The 27768-nt window shown below is 47.0% G+C and overlaps 1 protein-coding gene across 4 annotated transcripts in view; it reads left to right on the forward strand.

Moving 5' to 3' along the window:
• The window catches only part of LOC142743723 (helix-loop-helix protein 2-like), a 202952-nt gene that overhangs the window by 30217 nt on the left and 144967 nt on the right, over window positions 1–27768 (forward strand). The window contains exons 2-3 of one of the 4 annotated variants that reach the window (XM_075854748.1): window positions 7156–7377; window positions 7712–8075. The exons of the other annotated variants lie outside the window; for them this stretch is intronic. The gene's annotated coding sequence lies outside the window, so the exon portion shown is untranslated. The remainder of the gene's footprint in view (window positions 1–7155; window positions 7378–7711; window positions 8076–27768) is intronic. 4 annotated transcript variants of the gene reach the window in all.

Raw genomic sequence — 27768 nt, forward strand, 5'->3', positions numbered from 1 at the left:
ACCTGGGGTATTAGTAATCATTTTGGCCAAAAGGACGCAAGCTCGCAATCCACGACAAGGATCCCCAGACTTGCGAGTCCCTAACTCCTCAAATGGAACAGAACGTTCCTGATGTACAAACAGAACCGATAAAAACAAGGGGACATATATGAAAACACAGAAAAAGGCCATACTTGCAAATGGACACAGCCAGGTCAGAAAATGCTGATGAAGGAGTGAGCAGGTGCTTTAAATAATAATAGCCACTCCCACTGGTCTTGAGGGGAGTGGTGTGTGGTGCATGGGATGTGTAGTAAGAAATAATAAATGAATAGTGTGTGTGTGCAAGTGTAATACTATGAGTGAAATATAGGGGGCAGTAATGAGTAAAGTGCCTCAATAGAAATAAAATGGATAATGGGGTGCAAGTGTGTGAAACATGGAGGGATAGTGTGTACGTCATGAGGCACAACGTGTATAGCCAGGTAGAAGCCTATTTGTGACGCCTTGATAGTTCATAGAGCGGGCTACCCTGCTTGCTATGCCAAACAACAACACACCATGCTCTCCCAGCATCAAAGACCCAGCTGTGTCCAAGAGAAGCGAATATATGTAGTAATGAAAAATACCTGGGGTATTAGTAATCATTTTGGCCAAAAGGACGCAAGCTCGCAATCCACGACAAGGATCCCCAGACTTGCGAGTCCCTAACTCCTCAAATGGAACAGAACGTTCCTGATGTACAAACAGAACCGATAAAAACAAGGGGACATATATGAAAACACAGAAAAAGGCCATACTTGCAAATGGACACAGCCAGGTCAGAAAATGCTGATGAAGGAGTGAGCAGGTGCTTTAAATAATAATAGCCACTCCCACTGGTCTTGAGGGGAGTGGTGTGTGGTGCATGGGATGTGTAGTAAGAAATAATAAATGAATAGTGTGTGTGTGCAAGTGTAATACTATGAGTGAAATATAGGGGGCAGTAATGAGTAAAGTGCCTCAATAGAAATAAAATGGATAATGGGGTGCAAGTGTGTGAAACATGGAGGGATAGTGTGTACGTCATGAGGCACAACGTGTATAGCCAGGTAGAAGCCTATTTGTGACGCCTTGATAGTTCATAGAGCGGGCTACCCTGCTTGCTATGCCAAACAACAACACACCATGCTCTCCCAGCATCAAAGACCCAGCTGTGTCCAAGAGAAGCGAATATATGTAGTAATGAAAAATACCTGGGGTATTAGTAATCATTTTGGCCAAAAGGACGCAAGCTCGCAATCCACGACAAGGATCCCCAGACTTGCGAGTCCCTAACTCCTCAAATGGAACAGAACGTTCCTGATGTACAAACAGAACCGATAAAAACAAGGGGACATATATGAAAACACAGAAAAAGGCCATACTTGCAAATGGACACAGCCAGGTCAGAAAATGCTGATGAAGGAGTGAGCAGGTGCTTTAAATAATAATAGCCACTCCCACTGGTCTTGAGGGGAGTGGTGTGTGGTGCATGGGATGTGTAGTAAGAAATAATAAATGAATAGTGTGTGTGTGCAAGTGTAATACTATGAGTGAAATATAGGGGGCAGTAATGAGTAAAGTGCCTCAATAGAAATAAAATGGATAATGGGGTGCAAGTGTGTGAAACATGGAGGGATAGTGTGTACGTCATGAGGCACAACGTGTATAGCCAGGTAGAAGCCTATTTGTGACGCCTTGATAGTTCATAGAGCGGGCTACCCTGCTTGCTATGCCAAACAACAACACACCATGCTCTCCCAGCATCAAAGACCCAGCTGTGTCCAAGAGAAGCGAATATATGTAGTAATGAAAAATACCTGGGGTATTAGTAATCATTTTGGCCAAAAGGACGCAAGCTCGCAATCCACGACAAGGATCCCCAGACTTGCGAGTCCCTAACTCCTCAAATGGAACAGAACGTTCCTGATGTACAAACAGAACCGATAAAAACAAGGGGACATATATGAAAACACAGAAAAAGGCCATACTTGCAAATGGACACAGCCAGGTCAGAAAATGCTGATGAAGGAGTGAGCAGGTGCTTTAAATAATAATAGCCACTCCCACTGGTCTTGAGGGGAGTGGTGTGTGGTGCATGGGATGTGTAGTAAGAAATAATAAATGAATAGTGTGTGTGTGCAAGTGTAATACTATGAGTGAAATATAGGGGGCAGTAATGAGTAAAGTGCCTCAATAGAAATAAAATGGATAATGGGGTGCAAGTGTGTGAAACATGGAGGGATAGTGTGTACGTCATGAGGCACAACGTGTATAGCCAGGTAGAAGCCTATTTGTGACGCCTTGATAGTTCATAGAGCGGGCTACCCTGCTTGCTATGCCAAACATTCACTACTCCAGCAGGGGGCAGTGCAGTGTACATGTTACTGATGAGGTCAGGAAGTCCTGTGATGTCAGACATGGTCTCCATGCAGCAGGGGAAGTGCTGTGTACATATTACTGATGTCAGGAAGTCCTGTGATGTCACACATGGTCTCCACGCAGCAGGGGAAGTGCTGTGTACATATTACTGATGTCAGGAAGTCATGTGATGTCACACATGGCCTCCACCAGCAGGGGGCAATGCTATATACATATTACTGATGTCAGGAAGTCCTGTGATGTCACACATGGTCTCCACCAGCAGGGGCAGTGCTGTATACATATTACTGATGGGGTCAGGAAGTCCTGTGATGTCAGACATGGTCTCCACCAGCAGAGAGCAGTGCTGTGTACATATTACTGATGTCAGGAAGTCCTGTGATGTCACACATTCACTACTCCAGCAGGGGGCAGTGCTGTGTACATATTACTGATGAGGTCTGGAAGCCCTGTTATGTCATACATTCACTACTCCAGCAGGGGGCAGTGCAGTGTACATGTTACTGATGAGGTCAGGAAGTCCTGTGATGTCAGACATGGTCTCCACGCAGCAGGGGAAGTGCTGTGTACATATTACTGATGTCATGAAGTCCTGTGATGTCACACATGGTCTCCACGCAGCAGGGGCAGTGCTGTGTACATATTACTGATGTCATGAAGTCCTGTGATGTCACACATGGTCTCCACCAGCAGGGGGCAATGCTATATACATATTACTGATGTCAGGAAGTCCTGTGATGTCACACATGGTCTCCACCAGCAGGGGCAGTTCTGTGTACATATTACTAATGTAAGGAAGTCCTGTGATGTCACACATGGTCTCCACCAGCAGGGGCAGTGCTGTGTACATATTACTGATGCGAGGAAGCCCTGTAATGTCACACATGGTCTCCACCAGCAGGGGCAGTGCTGTGTACATATTACTGATGTCAGGAAACTTGTGATGTCACACATGGTCTCCACCAGCAGGGGCAGTGCTGTGTACATATTACTGATGTCAGGAAGTCCTGTGATGTCACACATGGTCTCCACCAGCAGGGGCAGTGCTGTGTACATATTACTGATGTCACACATGGTCTCCACCAGCAGGGGGCAATGCTATATACATATTACTGATGTCAGGAAGTCCTGTGATGTCACACATGGTCTCCACCTGCAGGGGGCAGTGCTATATACATATTACTAATGTCAGGAAGTCCTGTGATGTCACACATGGTCTCCACCTGCAGGGGGCAGTGCTATATACATATTACTAATGTCAGGAAGTCCTGTGATGTCACACATGGTCTCCACCAGCAGCGGGCAATGCTATATACATATTACTGATGTCAGGAAGTCCTGTGATGTGATACATGCTCTCCAGCAGAGGGCAGCGCTGCATTTTACTAATGAGATCATGATTTCCTTTGATATCATACATGGTTTTCTCCAGCAGGGGGCACACACAGTTTCTTCCTGCTGAGGCAGTGTTGTGTACATATTACTCATGAGGTCAAGAAGTCCTGCAATGTCATACATGCTTTCCTCCAGCAGGGGGCAGTACTGTGTGCATATTACTGATGAGGTCAAGAGGTCCTGTGACATTATTCATGGTTTTATCCAGCAGGGGGCAGTGCTGTATAAATATTACTGATGAGGTCAAGGAGTCCTGTGATGTCACACATGGTCTCCACCAGCAGGGGCAGTGCTGTGTACATATTACTGATGTCAGGAAGTCCTGTGATGTCACACATGTTCTCCACCAGCAGGGGCAGTGCTGTGTACATATTACTGATGCGAGGAAGCCCTGTAATGTCACACATGGTCTCCACCAGCAGGGGCAGTGCTGTGTACATATTACTGATGTCAGGAAACTTGTGATGTCACACATGGTCTCCACAAGCAGGGGCAGTGCTGTGTACATATTACTGATGTCAGGAAGTCCTGTGATGTCACACATGGTCTCCACCAGCAGGGGCAGTGCTGTGTACATATTACTGATTTCAGGAAGTCCTGTGATGCCACACATGGTGTCCACCAGCAGGGGCAGTGCTGTGTACATATTACTGATGCGAGGAAGCCCTGTAATGTCACACATGGTCTCCACCAGCAGGGGCAGTGCTGTGTACATATTACTGATGTCAGGAAACTTGTGATGTCACACATGGTCTCCACCAGCAGGGGCAGTGCTGTGTACATATTACTGATGCGAGGAAGCCCTGTAATGTCACACATGGTCTCCACCAGCAGGGGCAGTGCTGTGTACATATTACTGATGTCAGGAAACTTGTGATGTCACACATGGTCTCCACCAGCAGGGGCAGTGCTGTGTACATATTACTGATGCGAGGAAGTCCTGTGATGTCACACATGGTCTCCACCAGCAGGGGCAGTGCTGTGTACATATTACTGATGCGAGGAAGCCCTGTAATGTCACACATGGTCTCCACCAGCAGGGGCAGTGCTGTGTACATATTACTGATGTCAGGAAACTTGTGATGTCACACATGGTCTCCACCAGCAGGGGCAGTGATGCTGTAAAGGTACATATTACTGATGTCAGGAAGTCCTGTGATGTCACACATGGTCTCCACCAGCAGGGGCAGTGCTGTGTACATATTGCTGATGTCAGGAAGTCCTGTGATGTCACACATGGTCTCCACCAGCAGGGGCAGTGCTGTGTACATATTGCTGATGTCAGGAAGTCCTGTGATGTCACACATGGTGTCCACCAGCAGGGGCAGTGCTGTGTACATATTGCTGATGTCAGGAAGTCCTGTGATGTCACACATGGTCTCCACCAGCAGGGGCAGTGCTGTGTACATATTACTGATGTCAGGAAGTCCTGTGATGTCACACATGGTCTCCACCAGCAGGGGCAGTGCTGTGTACATATTACTGATGTCAGGAAGTCCTGTGATGTCACACATGGTCTCCACCAGCAGGGGCAGTGCTGTGTACATATTACTGATGCGAGGAAGCCCTGTAATGTCACACATGGTCTCCACCAGCAGGGGCAGTGCTGTGTACATATTACTGATGTCAGGAAACTTGTGATGTCACACATGGTCTCCACCAGCAGGGGCAGTGCTGTGTACATATTACTGATGCGAGGAAGCCCTGTAATGTCACACATGGTCTCCACCAGCAGGGGCAGTGCTGTGTACATATTACTGATGTCAGGAAACTTGTGATGTCACACATGGTCTCCACCAGCAGGGGCAGTGCTGTGTACATATTACTGATGCGAGGAAGTCCTGTGATGTCACACATGGTCTCCACCAGCAGGGGCAGTGCTGTGTACATATTACTGATGTCAGGAAACTTGTGATGTCACACATGGTCTCCACCAGCAGGGGCAGTGATGCTGTAAAGGTACATATTACTGATGTCAGGAAGTCCTGTGATGTCACACATGGTTTCCACCAGCAGGGGCAGTGCTGTGTACATATTGCTGATGTCAGGAAGTCCTGTGATGTCACACATGGTCTCCACCAGCAGGGGCAGTGCTGTGTACATATTGCTGATGTCAGGAAGTCCTGTGATGTCACACATGGTGTCCACCAGCAGGGGCAGTGCTGTGTACATATTGCTGATGTCAGGAAGTCCTGTGATGTCACACATGGTCTCCACCAGCAGGGGCAGTGCTGTGTACATATTACTGATGTCAGGAAGTCCTGTGATGTCACACATGGTCTCCACCAGCAGGGGCAGTGCTGTGTACATATTACTGATGTCAGGAAGTCCTGTGATGTCACACATGGTCTCCACCAGCAGGGGCAGTGCTGTGTACATATTACTGATGCGAGAAAGCCCTGTAATTTCACACATGGTCTCCACCAGCAGGGGCAGTGCTGTGTACATATTACTGATGTCAGGAAACTTGTGATGTCACACATGGTCTCCACCAGCAGGGGCAGTGCTGTGTACATATTACTGATGCGAGGAAGCCCTGTAATGTCACACATGGTCTCCACCAGCAGGGGCAGTGCTGTGTACACATTACTGATGTCAGGAAACTTGTGATGTCACACATGGTCTCCACCAGCAGGGGCAGTGATGCTGTAAAGGTACATATTACTGATGTCAGGAAGTCCTGTGATGTCACACATGGTCTCCACCAGCAGGGGCAGTGCTGTGTACATATTGCTGATGTCAGGAAGTCCTGTGATGTCACACATGGTCTCCACCAGCAGGGGCAGTGCTGTGTACATATTGCTGATGTCAGGAAGTCCTGTGATGTCACACATGGTGTCCACCAGCAGGGGCAGTGCTGTGTACATATTGCTGATGTCAGGAAGTCCTGTGATGTCACACATGGTGTCCACCAGCAGGGGCAGTGATGCTGTGTACATATTGCTGATGTCAATAAGTCCTGTGATGTCACACATGGTCTCCACCAGCAGGGGCAGTGCTGTGTATATATTACTGATGTCATACATGGTAACCTGTGGTTGAGAGAAATATAAGACATGTAAACGATAATGAAGCGGTAACATATGTGTAACCTGGGGATGATCAGAATTCTTCTCCCTTACAGTAAATGACATATTTCTGTTCTTCTTGGGGAGGGGATTAGTCTGATTATTGCTGCAACATTTCCCTTCAGCTTTGTGCAGAGGAGGTGTCATGGCGGTCAGCGGTCACTCAGTTTGGCTGCTGTGAGGGGTTTTGGGCATCAGTGATAATCTCGTTATAATCGACTCCATCATATCAGGTTTTTTTGTAAATGACGCGTTATTACCGTTTTCTGAGGGTGTCGCCATTCACCCCATTATAATAACTTATCCTTAGGAGAGTGATTAATATTTCCGTCGTCTGAAGAGCTTACAGTCTACATCCCGTCATTCGTAGCAGGAGATGCTGTGGTTGAAAGAGTTAAACCAGACTGAGACCTGTGCAAATTCTACATCGCCAAAGCTCATCCAACATGGCCGCCAGCGAATGGCAGAGAAAGCGATGGTGATGTCTGGTCCTGAGGAGGGCCGCAGCTGTGAGACGCAGCCCGGGGTCACGGTAAGACCTTGTTTATATGAGAGAGACCTCCCCAGATATTAGTGTGGTGTGGGGGGGGGGGGGTAGGTCTCAGCTGTGCAGTGGAACGAGGCAGGGGGGGTGTTTATTAGACTCGGCTGTACCAGGGCTGGGGGGCACCTCCACATCATCATGCATCTCTGGGTTTGTCCTAGAAGTAGTGACATATGTCACAAACACTTAGGACCCTTGCGCCGGCACGTACTGTCCAGTGGCGACTTCCCATTAGAGGGGCTTTTAAGTGCGTTCCAGACAGACCCCCATCCTCCCTCCCACACTCTCATCATCCCTCTCTTCTATTTCCATCTCTGCCCAGCACATCTGAGATCGGTGGTACCCAGGGGACGAGGGCTCATCTGCTGCCTGCGTCCCTCCCCCTCCTCCTCGCTCTCCGTCACTGTCACCATCAGCACCAGAGCGACCCTTCCTATCTCCATGTCATCTACGTGCCCCGGACAGGAGGTCAGACGAATATCTCTCCTGGGTCCCGGAGGTCCGAGGCGGCTGCACACACCCAGCGTCGCCCTCCCTCACTCACAGGTGAGGCGTCTTCTGTCTGCGGGTAACATCCTCCGTCCATCTGTGGATCATGTCTACAATCCGTGAATGACACGTCTCCAGCTCAGCGCCCCAGATTCAAGCACCGCTGCTGCCCTGATAACCTCATATCTTCCCCGAAGGTGAGTGAGGGGCGACACTTCACACACTGTATTACCAACCTGTGACCCACAAGTTAATTAACAGACACATCAGGCTTGGGGGCAGAGACAGACGACAGGACACTAGTCCATCACCACATACTGAGCAGACGGTTCTCATCAGTCTATATCTGAGAGCAGCAGCAAAGTCAATAATCTATAATGTGTATTGATGGATCAGCAGCGTCACATGCCACGCTGCTCCACCCTGCTGTACCACACACAAGGAAACAAGGAAGATATGTCAGGAGAACAGCAGCAAAGGAGTTAATTACACGCAGTCAGGTAGAATCTGGTAATCTGTTACCATCCATCATGTATTTGATCCAATGGGTGATCGGTCATTAATGATCAGTCTGTGGTTGGTTAGTGATGGATCTGTGATCTGGAGGGCAGTGTACCCCTAGAGGGAAGTCCCTCATCTCCGTAATAGATGGGGCACCTCTGAAGTGTTATAATAGGAGGGCTCAATCACCACACCTGGAGAGGGTGGAGGTCATGGGATGATACCAGGTGTGGGGGCAGGTGATGAGTGTTGATGATAGAAGGTGTATTGGGGTAGTTTTAGGGATTCTGTCAGGTGGGTGGGCAGGACAGGTATTAAACGGTGTGATAGGATATCGGGATGACAGGTGTTAGAGAGGTTAATGACTGGGGGGGACTCCATGACTTGTATCCGCCCCCGGTTTTCTGCTGGCAGACAGGTACCACACAGCTATGGTCTCCAATATTCATTTTGATGGTTTTTATTGCTTAAATCTCATGACTGCAGCACACCTGATATTACCCCCCGCATCTGTGAGGGGGACGACACGAGCCCCTGCACCCCCAATCAAGGAATAAGGAGGGTAGCCTCTGTGTCTTAAGAGTATAGTCAGATGTTGAGGTGCAATTAAGACCACATACAAAAACTGCATCAAAAACTCACATGGGTTTTTACTGAAATTTGGTGCTTTTTTCGATTTGGTAACAGTAAAAAATGCAAATGTATCAAAAAACATCAAATCCTGGTAAAAACGTATGTGGTTTTTGGACCTCAACCGCAATGTCTGATTATACCCTAAGGGTACAGTCCATCCGAGGGCCACACATTATATTCAATGTCTCGTGTGCCTGTCTGGTAGTGGACAGGTAAAGGAAAAAACATTGCAACAGCACTCTGCGAACGCTAGCTAAGACTACCTAATACACTGTATACAAATAAATGTGCATTACTGCTGAATCTACTTACTATAGAGAGGTTCTTAGCGCACATTTTGATCGAATTGTGTGAGCCCACCTGCCATGACAAGGCGACCTCTTTCAAGTGGGTCCCTAACCTGGAAATACACTTCTGTTCTGGGTCTAAGCCTGCAGAATATATTCGGGGTAGATTGGAACCCGCTTTACTCTAATGAAAAGCACCCTTGGGCAGGAGGGGGTTGTTACTTTTTGTTGCTTTTTTGCCACAATGTATCTGTATTTGAAGTCTGGTAAAAGTTAAAATGAAAATCACTTATTAACGAGCTCTTACAATTAGGACTGGCTTTATTGACGAGATCCTATAATTATAACAGGCTTTATTATTGAGCGCTTATAATTTGGACAGGCTTTATTAACAAGCTCTTATAATTATTTATTAACGAGCTCTTACAATTAGGACTGCCTTTATGAATGAGCTCTTACAATTAGGACTGGCTTTATTAATGAGCTCTTACAATTAGGACTGGCTTTATTGACGAGATCCTATAATTATAACAGGCTTTATTATTGAGCGCTTATAATTAGGACAGGCTTTATTAATGAGCTCTTACAATTAGGACTGACTTTATTAATGAGCTCTTACAATTAGGACTGGCTTTATTAATGAGCTCTTACAATTAGGACTGGCTTTATTAACGAGCTCTTACAATTAGGACTGGCTTTATTAATGAGCTCTTACAATTAGGACTGGCTTTATTGACGAGATCCTATAATTATAACAGGCTTTATTATTGAGCGCTTATAATTAGGACAGGCTTTATTAATGAGCTCTTACAATTAGGACTGACTTTATTAACGAGCTCTTACAATTAGGAAAGGCTTTATTAATGAGCTCTTACAATTAGGACAGGCTTTATTAATGAGCTCTTACAATTAGGACTGGCTTTATTAATGAGCTCTTACAATTAGGACTGACTTTATTAACGAGCTCTTACAATTATTTATTAATGAACTCTTACAATTAGGACTGGCTTTATTAACAAGCTCTTACAATTAGGACATGCTTTATTAATGAGCTCTTACATTCAGGACTGGCTTTATTAACAAGCTCTTACAATTAGGACAGGCTTTATTAATGAGCTCTTACAATTAGGACTGGCTTTATTAATGAGCTCTTACAATTAGGACTGGCTTTATTAACGAGCTCTTACAATTTAGACTGGCTTTATTAACGAGCTCTTACATTTAGGACTGGCTTTATTAACGAGCTCTTACAATTAGGACTGGCTTTATTAACGAGCTCTTACAATTTAGACTGGCTTTATTAACAAGCTCTTACATTTAGGACTGGCTTTATTAACAAGCTCTTACAATTAGGACTGGCTTTATCAGATCATAAGAACCTCCTATACTTGCAGACTGCTCAACGCCTAAACTCTCGTCAAGCTCGGTGGGCATTATCCTTCTCCAGATTCGATTTTCAGCTTCACTACAGACCCGCTGGAAAGAATACCAAGGCTGACGCTTTATCTCGCTGTTTTGACCCCACAAACCAAGAGCCCAGCCCGCAGTTTATTATAGATCCTAAACGTATTGGGATTGCTGCTCCAGCTGAAGTGGTATACATTCCTTGAGGAAAGACCTACGTACCCCCTAAACAAAGGGATTGTGTTCTTCATTGGGGTCATGCCTCCAGGGTTTCTGGGCACCCTGGCATCAAAAAGACTCTCAATTTGATTGGCCGTCAGTACTAGTGGCTTTCCATGTCCCAAGACACTAAAGACTTTGTTTCAGCCTACACCACCTGCTCTAAGAATAAAGTCTCCCATTTAAAACCTGCTGGCCTTTTGCATCCTCTACCCGTGCCTGACTCTCCCTGGTCGCACATTGCCATGGACTTCATCACCGATCTGCCTAGTTCTGCTGGGTGTACCGTGTTCTCGGTTGTAGTGGATCGCTTTTCCAAGATGGCGCACTTCGTACCCCTCTCAAGCCTTTCGTCATCTTCCCGACTGGCAATGCTGTTTATCAAGCACATCTTTCGCCTTCATGATCTTCCTAAGCATATTGTTTCTGACAGAGGAGTTCAGTTCACATCCAAGTTCTGGAGAGCCTTGTGCAAACTGCTGGAGATCAAACTAGACTTCTCTTCCGCGTACCGTCTTCAATCCAATGGTCAAGTATAGCAGATAAACCAAATACTTGAAAGTTTCCTCAGGAATTTCGTGTCTCCACGACAAGATGACTGGGCAAGTCTACTTCCATGGGCCGAATTTGCCTACAACAACCATACGGGGGAATCTACCCGCTCTTCTCCCTTCTTCTTGGTGTATGGCCAGCACCCAAGAATTCCCCTACCAGTCTCTGCACTTTCTGAAGTTCCTGCTGCTAACACGGTCCACCGCGACTTTGTCTGGATATGGCAGAAGGCCAAGGACTCCATCCACAAAGCCGTAGCCAGTTTCAAGAGAGACGCGGATAAAAGACGCAGGATACCGCCGCAGCTCCTTCCTGGGGATAAAGTCTGGCTGTCCACCCGGTACATGCCTCTGAAGACCCCTTGTTATAAGCTAGCTCCTCGGTTTCTGGGTCCCTATGAGATAACAAAACAAATCAATCCAGTAACTTTCAGACTTCGCCTTCCTCAGTCTCTGAAATTCGCTAATTCCTTCCACATTTCTCTGCTGAAACCCACTATACTCAACCGATTTTAAAAAAAAATTCCTGTCCATCCTGCTCCTGCGGCTGATGCCGAATTTGAAATTCAAGATATCTTAGATGTCAAACGATCACGGGGGAGATTATGGTACCTAGTGGACTGGAAGGATTATGGTCCTGAGGAGAGATCATGGGAGCCTGTGCAGAATATCAACGCCCCAGCTCTCATCAAGGACTTTGAGCGAAGGTTTCCAAGCAAGCCCAAAAAAATGGGGAGTAAAGGGGAGGGTACTGTAACGGCTGCTGCGCCGTTCCCCGCCTTCCCCACTGCCTCTGCTCCGGTTCCTGCGCCCTCCATTACCGCATGCTCATCCCGAGCTCCACTTACCCGACCTGGACGCTCTGCTGGCCCTGGGCGGCGTCAGGTAAGTGCATCCCTTACCTCCCTCCGTTGCTGTCATCCTGCAGTCACTAGAGGGCGTGCACGCTGACTCGTTCTGTCTTAAAGGGCCAGCGCGCGCCTTAATTCAAAAGACTTCCTATTTAAGGTTCCTCCTTCCTTTCATCCATGCTTGTTCAACCAAGTTCCCCGTGAGTTTCCCTGTGTCCTGGTTCTCTGTTTCCTTCCCTTCTGCCTTTGTCTGGATTTCCCGTTGCTGACCCCTGCCTGAACTTGACTATCCTTGCATGCCTTGACCTATTGCTTCCATACACATTACGTCGCCTGCTGCCTGCCTTGACCTATTGCTTCCATACCCGTTACGACGTCTGTTGCCTGTCCTGACGTCTGCCTTTCCATCCGACCGCCTCTACCCGCTGTGCCAAGCGTTGCCTGGGTTCCAAGCATCATCTCCCAGACGACACCGAGGATCCACGAACAAACCGGTGAGAACTGTTATAGTGGAGTTCGAACCGGAACCGAGCAAAGAACAACAACCACCTGGCTTGCCGAGGATTTAACCGCTGAGCCGTCTGTAGATAGGTCAGGTTCCTGTGATCCATGAAGACCAAGATAGGATCGTCTGTGCCTTCCAGTAGGTGTCTCCACTCCTGCAGAGCCAGCTTGATGGCCAGTAACTCCCGGTCCCCAATCGAGTAGTTGTGCTCTGTGGAAGGAAACAGCTTAGCATAGTAGCCACATACCACAGTCTTGCCTTTCGAACCTTTCTGGAGCAATAGTGCACCAGCACCAACCGAGGAAGCGTCCACCTCTAATGAAAACTGTAGGGATACATCAGTAAAGAATACAAGCTGACGTGAAGGCTTTTTTTAAGGATTCAAATGCGGCTTCTGCCTCCGGAGTCCACACCTTGGCATTCATGCCCTTTTTAGTGAGGGTGGATATGGGAGCTGTTAATGAAGAGAAGTTGGGAATGAACAGCCGGTAGAAGTTGCCGAATCCCAGGAAGCGCTGTATGGCCCTTAAGCCTTGGCCATTCCAAGACAGCCTTTACCTTCTCAGGGTCCATCTTGAGGCCCTGATCGGAGATGATGTAGCCCAGGAAGGGAAGATACTTTTTTTCAAACACGCACTTCTCCAGCTTGGCATAGAGATGATTCTCCCTTAAACGAAGCAACACCTGGCGGACATGACTATGAAGAGTTACTGGATCTGGGGAAAAAATTAAAATGTCATCGAGATACACCACAACACAGACATAGAGGAGATCACGAAAAATGGCATTGACAAATTATTGAAACACCGCGGGGGCGTTACACAGGCCGAAGGGCATGACCAGATATTCATAGTGCCCATCACGAGTATTAAATGCAGTATTCCACTCGTCACCTTGACGAATCCGGATCATATTGTAGGCCCCCCAGAGGTCCAGTTTAAAAAAAGTGTTTGCCCCGGTATGCGATCAAACAGTTCCGAATTCAAAGGCAATGGGTACCTGTTCTTCACCGTGATCTGGTTGAGGCCTCGGTAGTCAATGCAGGGTCGGGTGGATCCATCTTTCTTCTTGACAAAGAAAAACCCAGCTCCGGCCGGGGATGAGGATTTATGAATGAAACCCCTCTCCAGGTTCTCATTAATATAGGCAGACATAGACTGGGTCTCAGGCAAGGAGAGTACACTCTACCGCGAGGAGGGGACAAATCAGGAACCAAGTCGATCGGACAATCATACGCTCAATGTGGCGGCAAGATCTCTGCTTCCTTCTTATCGAAGACATCAGAGAACATAGAGTAACAAGAGGGCAACCCTGCCAATGACTGATGCGGAGGAGACTGCGGTGGATGGATATGACCCTGCAGCGGTCGAGACACTTGTGACCCCACTGGAGAACCTCTCCAGAGTTCCAATCCAGGACTGGGGCATGCAAACGGAGCCAAGGCAAACCTAGCAGCACAGGGTTGACGGCCTTGGGCAGGACAAAGAGGGAAATGAGCTCAGACTAAAGAGCTCCCACTTGTAGTCTCAATGGCTTAGTCACAGACAAAACTGGGTCAGGCAATGGCAGTCCATCTACCGAGGCAACGATCAACGGCCTTTCCAGCAGTACAGTGGGCAACTGAAAAAGATCCACAAGGTCTTGGCAGATTAAATTGGCTGCAGAGCCAGAGTCCAGGTAGGCAGAAACCGGATGGGGCTTCTCATCAGCAATGATGGTCACGGAAATGAATAGTTTGGAGGAGAGATCTCGATTAAATGCAGTAGCGCCCAGGGTTGTCTCTCCAACCAAACCTAGGCGTTGGGGTTTTTTGGCTTCTGAGGACACAGACGCACGACATGGCCATCAAGGCCGCAATATAAACAGAGTCCAGAGGTACGCCTGCGCTGTTTCTCTTGAACGGACAATTTCCACCTGCATCGGAACCTCGGGCAAAGCAGAAGAAGGCGACAAGAGGGGTTGCTGGAAGTTGGGCGCCAGTCTAGGAAGGCGTCTCTCCTGTCGAACCTCATGAGATCTCTCCCTGAGCCTTATGTCCACCCGAGTAGCCAGTAGAATCAGGTCGTACAAGGCACGTGGTAGATCTCGAGCAGCAAGTTCGTCCTTGATCTCGGGCGATAGACCATGCTAGAAGGATGCTACCAAGGCCTCATTGTTCCAGTACAGTTCTCCTGCCAGGGTCCGGAACTGGATGGTGTATTCGCCCACAGTGGTGTCCTCTTGGCGAAGGTTAAAGATAGCAGTGGCTGCTGACGAGACTCGTCCTGGCTCCTCGAAAACAGTACGGAATAACCGCACAAACCCCTGGAAGTCTTGGGTCTCGGGTCCCTGACGTTCCCAGATTGGGTTCGCTCATGCCAGGGCCTTTGCCGGCAAGTAGAGACACGATGAGGGCGATCTTGGCTCCATCCGACGAAAATGCTTGGGCGTGCAGGGAAAAATGGATATGGCATTGGTTCAGAAACCCTCTGCACATACTTGTGTCTCCATGGAACCGAGAAGGTAATGGCAGCGAGAACCGAGGATCCAAACTGGAACTGCCAGGAGGTGTAGCAGGAGGGTCGAACGGAGGAGCTTGCATAGGGGCTGGAAGGGAAGAAGTTAGCGTCCCTAGCTGCTGTGCCATGGAGTCCACTGCCACAAGAAGTTGATCCTGTCTTGCTCGGAGATCCTGCAGGTCCGCCTGCATGGCTTGGGAGGGTGACTTGCCCTTGAATTGACCAGCGGGGTCCATGGCCTGAGCATACTGTCATGATTCGGGGTGTGGACCCACTGGGCCATACCGCGTAGCGGGATGGCAGCTAGCCAAACAGGTATAGCACAGAGTCTATAGTCGAGAAAGGGTACCTGTGGCAACTAGGACAGTAGCAAGGCAGGCTCGGCTGGGACAAGGCAGCAGGTAGACATCAGGCGTGGAGTAGCAGAACAGGCGTGGAATACAGCACAACAACAGCTTCAGTATGGCACTAGACCAGGACAGCACGGGAAACAGGATACAGGAACAGGGAACACTTGGGAACTGGAAGACACTAGGAGACCATTAGCAAGACAAACTTTGGGTAACGAACAACGCTCGGGCAAAGAACAAGAGGGCAGAGCCCTTTTTATAGTCCAGTAGCATTCTGGGCTTGATTGCAGACTTCCTACAATTATGTGCATACTGGCCCTTTAAGATCGTGCACTTGCGGGCCCTCTGGAGACAGTCTCGATACCAGGAAGTGAGTGCCGGCGCCTCACAGGAGGACGATGCTGCAGGGAACACACATGTCCATGGACACGGCCGTCGAGGGGTAAGTCAGAACGACGGGCCGTGGCCAAAGACGTTACAATCACCGGCATATTGTTAGCGGTCCTCTCCGGCAGAGAAGCATCCTGCAATCCAGAAAAGATGTCAGAGAGACGTGGTGGCCGCTCATACTAGAATGTTTAACCTGAAGGATCCAAGTGACAGATTAACACTCAATGTAATCAGTCCTCCTCGCCAGGAAGACTGTTATTCATCTCCATGAAGAAGCTGGAAACACCTTCCTACAAGTCTGATGGTAACTTCTTGCGTGTGCAGAACGTATTTGGCGCCACTTGGCGTAGTCAAAGCAATCCCAAGATCCAAGTGAAGTGGCTTCATGTTTTCCCTCAGCTGTGCCTCCAAGAAATGACGCCTTACTAAACCCCAGAAACACTGACCTAAAGCCGTGGCCATGGCGATGTTTCTCTGGACCTAAACCTCGCCTGTCTACACTGCTTAAGGCCTCATGCACGTAACCCTTTTTTTTTGTCCATGTGCATGTGCTGTCTGCAATTTTGTGGGTACCACACAGATCCATTCGTTTATATGGCAACATGTCATTACTGTCCGTATTTGTGGCACAGACTTGCCCATAGATGTGTGGCTGTCATTCTACGCTGCTCAGGGATGTCTGCAGTGTACATGTCTCAGGTGCGTCTTCCTCTTGAAGACTCCTGGCAGACACTTGGAGTGGTAAGCTGAAGGACAGACCCTGCTAGTGAGCTGGAAGGAGCCATAGTTTTACAGGTGGACAAGACGACCTCAGGCACTGCGGCAGGTAGAGGCCACATCCGTCCTCCTTCCATTATTGGGGTTCTCAAGACTTCTTCCACAGTAATTGTCTTTATCCCTAACCGACCTTAAACAAGCTTCTGCTTCGAGAAGGAAAAAGCTGATCAAACCCGCTCTCCTGCTCAGAAGATGGAGCCTAGAAAGCTGGATATTCACCATGGATCTGAGCAGGAATTTAAAAAACGAAGGTTTCAAAAGATTTTAAATCTTAAGAATCCCTGCAGAAAACCGTGCCATTACCGCACCGCAAAATACATTCATTACTATTTTATTTCTGTTGCCTCTATAGCGCCTCCATACACGGCAGCACTGTACTGAAGTTGTCCTCGCTCTCTGTCCTCAGTGGGGCTCACAATCTAAATACCATATAATCGGAGAATGCAGAGGAAACCTACGCAAACATGGAGAACATGCAAGCTGTGTACCGCCAAGTACAAATAGTTCATGGGAAATGTTTTTTTTCTTGCAGTTGCATAAATATGGAATGCGGCAGTTTTCAGAAACCTACAGTGCGCCCTACAATCTCATGCTTTTCAAATTCTTTGTGTAAATGCCATTTTCTAATATCCCATTCACTGCAGAGTAATATCTGGTCCCGGCAGTAATTTACCACAGCTCTAAGATTGCGACAAGAGCGCCACATACCGTACACGCAGTTACCACCCTACAAAATCTGTCTCCATCAAGGCCGCAAGTCCCAAAATCAACAGTCAGAACTTCTCCTAAATCTTTTTATAAGGGACTCATATCCGATGACCTGATCTATACAGAGCAATTTATATAAAGGGAATCTCATCACCTCTGAGGGCAGCGTGAGGCAGTGACGGATACGCTGATTACAGTATTGTGAGAGTTCTGTCTGGCGGTGGCATCGTTTTTGTAAAAGGTTGCAGCACTCGCATGGCAATGTGATAAAGGAGTCCTCAAAAATTTTTCGCTGACGCTCTCCCTGCTCACCCCCACCCTCCAGCCACTGATTGACAGTTCTTGCCTTATTACTGTGCATGGGGAGAAAACTGTCAATCAGAGGTGGGTGGGCGGGGTGAGTGGAGATCATGAATATTTGACGTGCCCGCGGAAGTCGCTACCGCAGGACACAAGGAACTTGCCGGCGCCTCCCTCCCAGGTGATGGCAGCATTTGCGGCTTGTCTCTGCTTCTATTTCTGCTAGGGTGCGCCAGAGTCCCCAGCCTCAAAGGGCCAGCGTGCGTACCAATATTGTGTTCCCTACCCAATCCCCAGATTACCCTGGACTACTTAAAGGACTCTGGCCTTCCCCTCCTTGCCTGAGTGTTGTTGTTGTCTTCCCATGTCCGTATTGTTAAATACTTTTGTGTCAAAAAGACAGCAGTATAGTAGGTGTGAGACCTTTATTGGCTAACCATAAAAATTGTATATGAAGCTTGCAGAGCACAGGCCCCTTCCTCAGGCTGTTTACAAATGAATGACTGAGAAAAAAGCTCAACATTTAAGATGTTACACAAAGACAATTATTACATGAGGTGATACATCATTAAGATAAGCCGGGGCCATACAACGGAGGTTATAGGGGTGATGACTTAGGAGGGATCTGGAGTCAGTCTGATGGGGGATGTGACGTGTGTCCATGTAGTGGCTCATAAATACAGGTGTTAGATTGAGGCCTCGTGTCAATGACTGGAATTTTATCATCATCTTCAATTCCCAAATCTTTCTTTCTCTGTTGTTTTTAAAATGACCCTTCAGTATTAGGACCTTTAAATCTGACAGACTGTGATCAGGTCCAGAGAAGGGTTTCCCCGGGTGTATCCAGCTCCTGTTTTATTGTCTGTGGAGATTCATCCTGGTTTGTAGTTTTTGTGTTTTCTCTCCGATGTAGATTCCTTTATCTTTGCCCCTTGTACACAGGATCATGTAAACTACATTGGAGGATGTGCAGGAGAACGTGTCGGTGGTTTTATAGTCCCGCTGCGTGTTTGGAATGTGGATAGTGTTTGATGACAATATATTGGTACAGGTCTTGCATTTTCTACTGTTGCAGGGTCAGTGCCAGTCCCTGAAATATTCCCAAATTTACCTCTCCTTGCATACAAACAGCCACCAAACCTAAGGAATCTCCTGGTCAGAAGTCCCTCTCATCCCCATCAGAGACCGGCACTGACCCTGCAACAGTAGAAGATGTAAGACCTGCACCAACATCTTATCATCAAACCTCATCCACATCCCAAACACGCAGCAGGACTATAAAATCACCGGCAGGTTAACAACAGAGATTTGGGAATTGAAGCTGATGATAAAATTCCAGTCATTGACACAAGGCCTCAATCTAACACCTGGATTTATGAGCCACTACATGGACACCCCCCATCAGACTGACTCCAGATGCCTTAAAGGGGTTTCCCCACGAGATGCATTTATGACACATCCAAAGGATATAAAAAATAGACATTTCTGAAGCAGCACAATTCCCGAGTTTCTGGTGCAGTGCACGCTGTCAAGCCAGGCAAATGTTCTCTGGCATAATGCAAATTCCCAAAAAACAGTAGGACAACAGCACACGTCTCCAAATCTTCAAAAAGTTTTTATTGTCAAAACATCTGTAATGACGGGGTAGGGAGACAGACAGGTGAGCCCTAATCTACCCGCCACTCAGTCCCTGCCTACTTGCAACGACCCGTCCTTGGCGACGGGGTACAACTGGGCGACGGTCCCTACGCTCAGAAAGTGCACGACAGACAAACAGACAAGGGTACACAGAAGCTAAGGGAAAAGGGGCAGGAGACACCGTGAGCAACGAGAGTAGTGAACGAGCCGAGTCAAACCAGGAGTGCACGAGGTACAAAACGCAGAGCAGGAGAGTGGTCAGTAAGCCAAGGTCAATAACAAGCAGAGGATCAGTAGTTCAAGCAGAAGCAGCAGAGCCAGGAAACAAGCAGAGCAGAATCACAGGCAAAGGAGGAACAGGAAAGGCAGGTATAAATAGACAGTGGGCGGGAGCTAGCTCCGTCTGGCCAGGCTGTGATAGGCTCTCCCACTCCTAAGCCTGCCATCCTGAGTGGTGGAAGATGGAGTCAGTCTCACAGACATAGGAGCAGGTGCAGACTGATTACCCACGGGCGTCGACACAGAAGCTGTGTCTGGCAGATCCTTTACAACATCTTACGGTAAACAGGCAATGTTTCGACCCGTAGTGAGTGAAGGGTCTTTCTCAAGCCCAACATCAAATCTAAAACCATCATCTTAAAGGGAATGTGTTGCCAGAAAAACATGTTTTTTTAAAAAAAATTAAACATTTAGTGTGTGGGTGATTAAACATTGTTCAAATTTTTTTTATTTTTTTGCACGAGTCCAGGAAATATTATAAATTATTTCTAATTTATAATACTACCCATTTTTGGTCACTAGATGGAGCTGTTCCCAAAATTGCAGCATTGCAACGTTGGGTTAAAAGCCCTCGCTCTAGTGAGCTCTCAGCATTCCCCCCTCCTTTATCCTGGCTAGTGCCGGGATAAACGAGGGGTTTGAAAGGTTTAACCTCCTACACTGTGTGTCGCCATTTTTTGAGGTAACCCACAGTGTAGTAGGTTTACATACAGTAGTAAACACACACAAACACTAACATACATTGAAATCTCTTACCTGCTCCTGCCGCCGCGGCTCCCTCCGGCCCGTCCGCTCCCTTTGCTGCCGCTGTTCCATGTGCACAAGTCCGGAAGCCGCGACCGGAAGTAGTAATATTACTGTCCGGCCGCGACTTCCGGTCCACAGGAAAATGGCGCCGGACGGCGCCAATTTCGAATAGGACTGTGTGGGAGCGGCGCATGCGCAGTTCCCACACAGACGCCGTACACGGCAGTCAATGGGACGGGAGCCGTTCGCAGTCCCTATGGGACTGTGGCTGCCGTATTCCATGTCTGTGTGTGTCGTTAATCGACACACACAGAAATGGAACAAAAAATGGCAGCCCCCATAGGGAAGAAAAAGTGTAAAAATAAGAAACAGTAAAACACAAACACACAAATGAAAATAAACGTTTATATTAAGGCACTAACATCTTTAACATATAAAAAATTATTTGTGATGACACTGTTCCTTTAAATAGATAGGTGCATTTAATCACATGGAGCATTTCAACCTATCAAAATTGTGATCAATGTCTCCCAGGTGAATTATACATTACTTTAATTAACATCAATCATCTAGTTATATAACAGTACAAATGTGTATAAAACCGACATACAATGTACATTCAATAAAACAGTTGATATATATATGACAATCGTTATCTTGCCAAACGAAAATGAGGAAGAGAAGTTCACAACACTCCAGCTCCCAGCACCGATCTCAGGTTCTCATTGCGCATGCTCCATAGTCCGTGGATCAGAGAGGCACAGTATGCAGCAAATCACGCCTCATCCATTTCAAACTAGACAGATCGGCGTGATCATCTAATTAGGTCAGTATTGAAATCATATTTCATTCAATTCCACATCTTATCACTCAAGTATGTTATACACCAATGTAATGATCCCGGACGCCGTAACCATGCAACCAAAAGGTCACATGTTCATAAGTGTCCAATGAATAAGCGGAAGAAGCACCAGCCCATATCTCCATGTGTCACGTAGGGTTCGTGCACCCACTAGGCCGTACCGCCTTGTCGGTATGGCAGCTGGCCAACAGGGCACAGGTCAGAGTCTATAGTTCATATAGGGTACCTGTGGCAGCTCGGACAGTAGCAAGGCAGGCTTGGCTGGGACTAGGCAGCAGGTAGATGTCAGGCGTGGAGAAGCAGGACTGGGGTGGTATTCAGCACGGCTACAGCTCATCACGGCACTAGATCAGGATACAGGAACAGGGAACACTGGGAGCACGAAACACTAGGGGACCATTTGCAAGACAAACTTGGAATATGACAACAACGCTCAGGCGTGGGAGGATGGGGCTGAGACCTTCTTATAGCCCAGGGAGCAATCAGCGCAATCTCCCAGATGCGTGCGCTCTGGCTTTTTGAGTCTGGACTGAGCTCACGAGCGCACCCTGGTGGTTACTGTGGAACAGGTAACTGCAATAATAGAAATAACAATGAATAAAAGTATATCGATAATCACCAAATAAAGTGCAAAATATTAGATAAAAATGTGTTAAAAACAGCAAAGAAAACTCAGAGTCCAGGTATTATTTTATACTCTAAATTCAGGCCCCTAGGATACGGAGTATCGAGGTCATAAATCCAGCATAATGCTTTTCTTTTTAACAACTTCTGTCTATCCCCACCCCTTCTGAGTATTGGAACACAGTCTAATATCCTAAACCTCAATTCATTCAACTGATGGTTCTTCTCAATAAAGTGTTTTGGTAATGGTAGCTCTATCATTTTCTTCCTAATTGTACTTTTGTGTTTATTGATCCTCAATTTAATAGGCATGGTCGTCTCTCCTGCATCAATTAATGAACATGGGCACGCTATCATGTACACGACAAAATTAGAATTGCACGTGAATCTATGTCTGATGTTAAAAACGTTTCCAGTGTATGGGTGCTGAAACTTATTGCCTTTTAGAATATTATTACAATTACAGCAATTCAAACAGTGAAAGTTTCCATTTTTAAGGGGACAAAGTAGCACTTGTGTATCTTTCTTTTTACTACCCACATCTGACTTGGCCAATGAATCTCTAATATTCCTAGACCTTCGATAGGACATAATGGGTGGTGTATTAAATGTAGCAATCTCACTATGTCCCTTGGACACAATTGGCCAATTTTTACGTAGAACATTATTTATGTGACCACTCAAGTTGCCAAAGGTTGATATGAATGGTATTTGTTCGACCTGTTTATCCTTGTTTGTGGGTTCCAATGGATCAGTTTCCAATCTATTTCTATGTTTCTGTGCAAGATTCCTAGGGAAACCCCTCTTCTTGAATTTATTGCACATCTGTGTCAACCTAACCTGTTTCTGTGTTGAATCCGATACTATTCTATCAACCCATAGTAGTTGACTCCATGGTAAAGATTCTATCATGTGTCTGGGATGATTACTACTGAAGATTGTTTCTATCCGTTGGCTTAATGAATAAATCCGTTAGGAATGTTCCATCCTCCCATTGTACCAACGTATCCAAGAACTGTAGCTCATGGTCAGAGCAAACCATCGTGAACTGCAGTGTTGGGATATGACTGTTCAATTAAAAAAGGAACATTTCTAAAGACAGTCTATCACCCTCCCAGATGACAAAAATCTCATCAATAAATCTCCACCACAGCGGATATGACCCATATATGCGGAGGTGTAGACGTACTCATCCTCAAAGATGGACATAAAGATGTTCGCATACGTTGGGGCCATATTGGACCCCATCGCTGTCCCTCTCAGCTGCAAATAGAATTGGTCACCAAAGAGGAAATAATTCCTCCTTAGTACCAACTCCAGCAGCTTGAGGATGAAACGTCCACACCCTGGGTCACATCTGGCGCTGGTGAGACACTTTTGTACTGCCCTGAGACCTCTTTCATGTTCAATGCAAGTGTATAATGACACAATATCAAATGATACAAGTAATAATGAACCACGGGAATCAATATTCTGTAACCTACCCAGAAAGTCAGTCGTGTCTTTGATATAGGATGGTGCCTTGACGGCAAACTCTCAAAACTTTATCCAAGAAAATTGCAATATTATTAAAGACTGAGCCTCTTCTCGACACAATAGGTCTACCAGGGGGGGCATGTAAATTTTTATGAATCTTAGGGAGTGTGTATAGTAGTGGAGTAATAGGCTCTTCAACCCTCAAAAAATTACTCAATTGTTGGTCAATAAAATTCTGTTCCACTGCAACATCAATTGTCTCTTTGATCTCTCTGAGTAAGTCAAACTTAGGGTCCCTAGGTAACAGTTGATATATATCACTATCTGCCAATTGTCTATATATCTCAGATTCATATTTATTACTGTCCATAATGACTATAGGCCCACCCTTATCGGCCTGCATCCAGAGGATATGTCATAAATGTCAGATAGATGCGGGTCCCACCTCTGGGACCCGCACCTATCTCCAGGACGGGGCCCCCTAAACCCCGTTCATCCGCTTTGTATTGTGGCTGAATGAGGTGTTTTCTGACCATGAGATATGGTCGTGAGTTACATGAGTTGTGTAACTTGCGGAGCTACTCTGTTTACATAACTCCAATAGTAGTGAATGGCAGTTACAGAAGCAGCGTAGAATGTGAGCTACTCTGTTCCCGTAACTACCATTAAGTTATGAGAATTACATAAACAGCGTAGCTCAGGGAGTTACGCTGTTTACGTAACTCACGACCATATAACGTTTTTCATGGTCGGAAAACACCTCATTTAGCCGCAACACAGAGCAGCTGAACTGGTTTAGGGGTCCCAGAGGTGGGACCCGCATCTATCTGACATATCCTGTGGATGTGTCATAAATGTCTCTCGTGGGAAAACCTCTTTAAGTTACCCGGGGACCAAAAGTTTAAAAAATTGCTTTGCATTCATATTTTTATGTAAAAAGAAGTCACTTACTAATGGACTTTAATTAAAAATTCAGTACTAAATGGCGCCGTTCAAACCCGGTGAATTGTTCCGGGTTTCTTCCTGTGCTGCCCTGGAGTCCCAAGCAAAGTGCTAGCTGACGCTCTGCTCGGGGACTCCAGCGATAGGCAATGTGACAGCCCCTTGCGGTCATGCCATTGATAACACCCCGACACGAAAAGCACAGGAAGAAAGCCCTCAGTCACGTGGGGCCGTGTCGGCACGTCATCAATATTAGAAAAGCTCCAGGACTTCCGGGAACAATTCACTTGGTTTCAACAGAGGCATTTAGTACCAAATTTTTTATTAAAGTGCATTAGTAAGTGACTTTACATAAAAATATGAGTACAAAGCAATTTTTGGTCCCCCGGATAACCCCTTTAACTCCTAAGTCATAACCTTAGTTTTATGGCCCCGGCTTATCTTAATGATATATCACCTCATGTACTAATTGTCTTTGGGTAACATCTTAAATGTTGTGCTTTTTTTAAGGGTATGTTCACACGAGGGCGTCCGTAATGGCTGAAATTACGGGGATGTTTCAGCCTGAAAACATCCCCGTAATTTCAGCCGTAACGGCATGTGCAGGCGCTTGAACGCAGCGTCCATTACGGACGTAATTGGCGCTGCTATTCATTGGAGTCAATGAATAACGGCTCCAATTACGGCCAAAGAAGTGACAGGTCACTTCTTTGACGCGGGCGTCTATTTACGCGCCGTCATTTGACAGCGGCGCGTAAATTACGCCTCGTGTGAACAGACAAACGTCTGCCCATTGCTTTCAATGGGCAGATGTTTGTCAGCGCTATTGAGGCGCTATTTTCGGACGTAATTCGGGGAAAAAATGCCCGATTTACGTCCGTAAATAGGCCGTGTGAACATACCCTTAGTCATTCATTTGTAAAGTTGCCTGAGGAAGGGGCCTGTGCTCTGAAAGCTTCATATATAATTTTTATGGTTAGCCAATAAAGGTCTCACACCTACTATACTTTTGTCTTTTTTGACACAAAAGTATTTAACATTGTTAATTGTTTCTGGCCAACACGGTACAACACAATTTTTTACTGTACTTCATGTTCGTATAGCAAATGGTCCCTTAGTTATAACCTGTTCCCAGTGTTCCCGTATCCTGTATCCGGTAACTGTAGCATCATCTGCTAAGCCGAACATCATCTGTGCCAAAGCGTACTCTTACAGGTACTCTTGTGATAAGACTTTTGCATAGACTGTTGTTTGGCCAGCTACCACTCCGCTACGGCGGAGCGGCCTAGTGGGTCCACATACCCCAGGATCGTGACAGTATGCTCAGGCCATGGAACCCGCTGGCCAACCAAAGTATGCCTTCAAAGTTATGCAAACAGACATGCGTGAGCTCCGGGCACGTCAGGATCAATTACTACAGGCAGTGAACTCCATCATAAATTGTTTGGATCATCCTCTTGCACCTCCTTTAGCTGTTCCCGCTGCTCCACCACCTGCTATACCTCCTGCCTACCTCGGTCCTGCAATTTCGTTACCCCTACCTCCTCGCTATGACGGGGATCCCAAGACCTGCAGGGGGTTCATCAGAGTTTATCAATCAGTGTACCTTCCATTTCAGATTGCGTGCTCACCTCTTCTTCTCTGATGAAGCAACGGTTGCGTTCATTATTTCCTTCCTCTCCGGCAAAACCCTGGCATGGGCAAACCCCATCCTGGAAGGAGAGAGCCCGGAATTTTCTGGTCTGTCACTATTTCTAGAGACTTTTCGTATGGTGTTCAAGGAACCGGGCCGAACATCTTATGCCGCTGCGCCACTGCTGACCCTCAAACAAGGGGAATCGACTGTAGGGGAGTATGCCATCTCCTTCCGTACACTGGCGGTGGAGCTGGTGTGAAATAATGAGGCCTTGGTGACGAATTTCTGGCAAGGACTGTCTCCACAAATCAAGGATGAGCTTGCAGCTCGCGACCCTTCTTCCACCCTGAATGCCCTTATCCTGTTGGCGACCCAGATCGACATGAGGATCCAGGAACGTGCTCAGGAGGTTCACCGGGACGGTAGTCCTATAGACTGGCACCCATGTTCCAGGGACCCTTAATGCCTAAACCCAGTTGTACAACCTGAAGAGCCAATCCAGGTGGACAGACTCAAGTTGTCCAATCAGGAGAAACAGCACAGACGCTGTTCAGGTGTCTGTATTGTGGCCTCAAAGGCCATTTTGTGCGTCAATATCCACAGAAGCCGGAAAACTCCGGCACTTAGGGTCGGTTGGAGAGAAAACCCTAGGTGGAACAATGCCAAATCCTCTCCCAAACTGTCCATTCCAGTAACCATTGTCTCTGGAGAGAAACCACACACTGTTTCTGCCTCTGGAGCAGCTGCAAATTTTATTCAGCAGGACTTAGTAGATCACCTCCATCTGGCCACGGTAGCTCTGGAGAGATCCCTGGCAGTCGCCTCAGTGAATGGGCAGCCACTGCCCGATCCTATACTGTTCATAACAAAACCGCTGAGACTACAAGTTGGAATCCTCCACGCAAAGCAGATTGTTTTCTTAGTCTTGTCCAAAGCTATCACTATTCTCCTGGGTCTGCCTTGGCTTCGTCTACATTTTCCGGTTTTCGACTGGAACTCCGGGGAGGTCCTCCAATGGGGATCCAAGTGCCTTCACCACTGCCTGCCACAGATTCATCCTGTTCTTCTTCCACTGCCTCAGTCACTCTCTGGACTACCCACACATTATGCCAGCTTTGCAGACGTCTTCAGTAAAAAGGAGGCAGAAGTTCGTCCTCCTCATCGTCCCTACGATTGCCCTATTTAGCTGCTCCCAGACGTCTCACCTCCTCGTGGACGGGTCTATCCTCTGTCCTTGCCAGAGACCCAGGCCATGTCGCCTTACGTTAAGGAAAACCTTGAGATGGGATTCATCCGGAAATCTTTTTCTCCGGCTGGAGCCGAGTTCTTTTTCATTAAAAAGAAGGATGGATCTCTTCGACCCTGTATCGATTACCATGGTCTAAACCAGATGACTGTCAAGAACAAGTATCCCTTGCCACTAATCTCGGAGCTCTTTGATCGAATTCGTGGAGCCAAGATATTTACAAAGCTGGATCTATGCGAAGCTAATATCTTGATCCGGATCCGTCAAGGTGACGAATGGAAGACTGCATTCAACACCCGAGACGAACACTACGAGTATCTCGTGATCTTTGGTCTGTGTAACGCTCCAGCGGTATTTCAGGAATTCATGAATGACAACTTCCGTGATCTCCTCTATGTCTGTGTGGTGGTATATCTGGACGACATCCTGTTCTACTCATCAGATCTGGCGACGCATCGGAAGCATG

This window comes from Rhinoderma darwinii, chromosome 2, assembly GCF_050947455.1.
Source record: "Rhinoderma darwinii isolate aRhiDar2 chromosome 2, aRhiDar2.hap1, whole genome shotgun sequence".
Classification (NCBI taxonomy): Eukaryota; Metazoa; Chordata; class Amphibia; order Anura; family Rhinodermatidae; genus Rhinoderma; species Rhinoderma darwinii.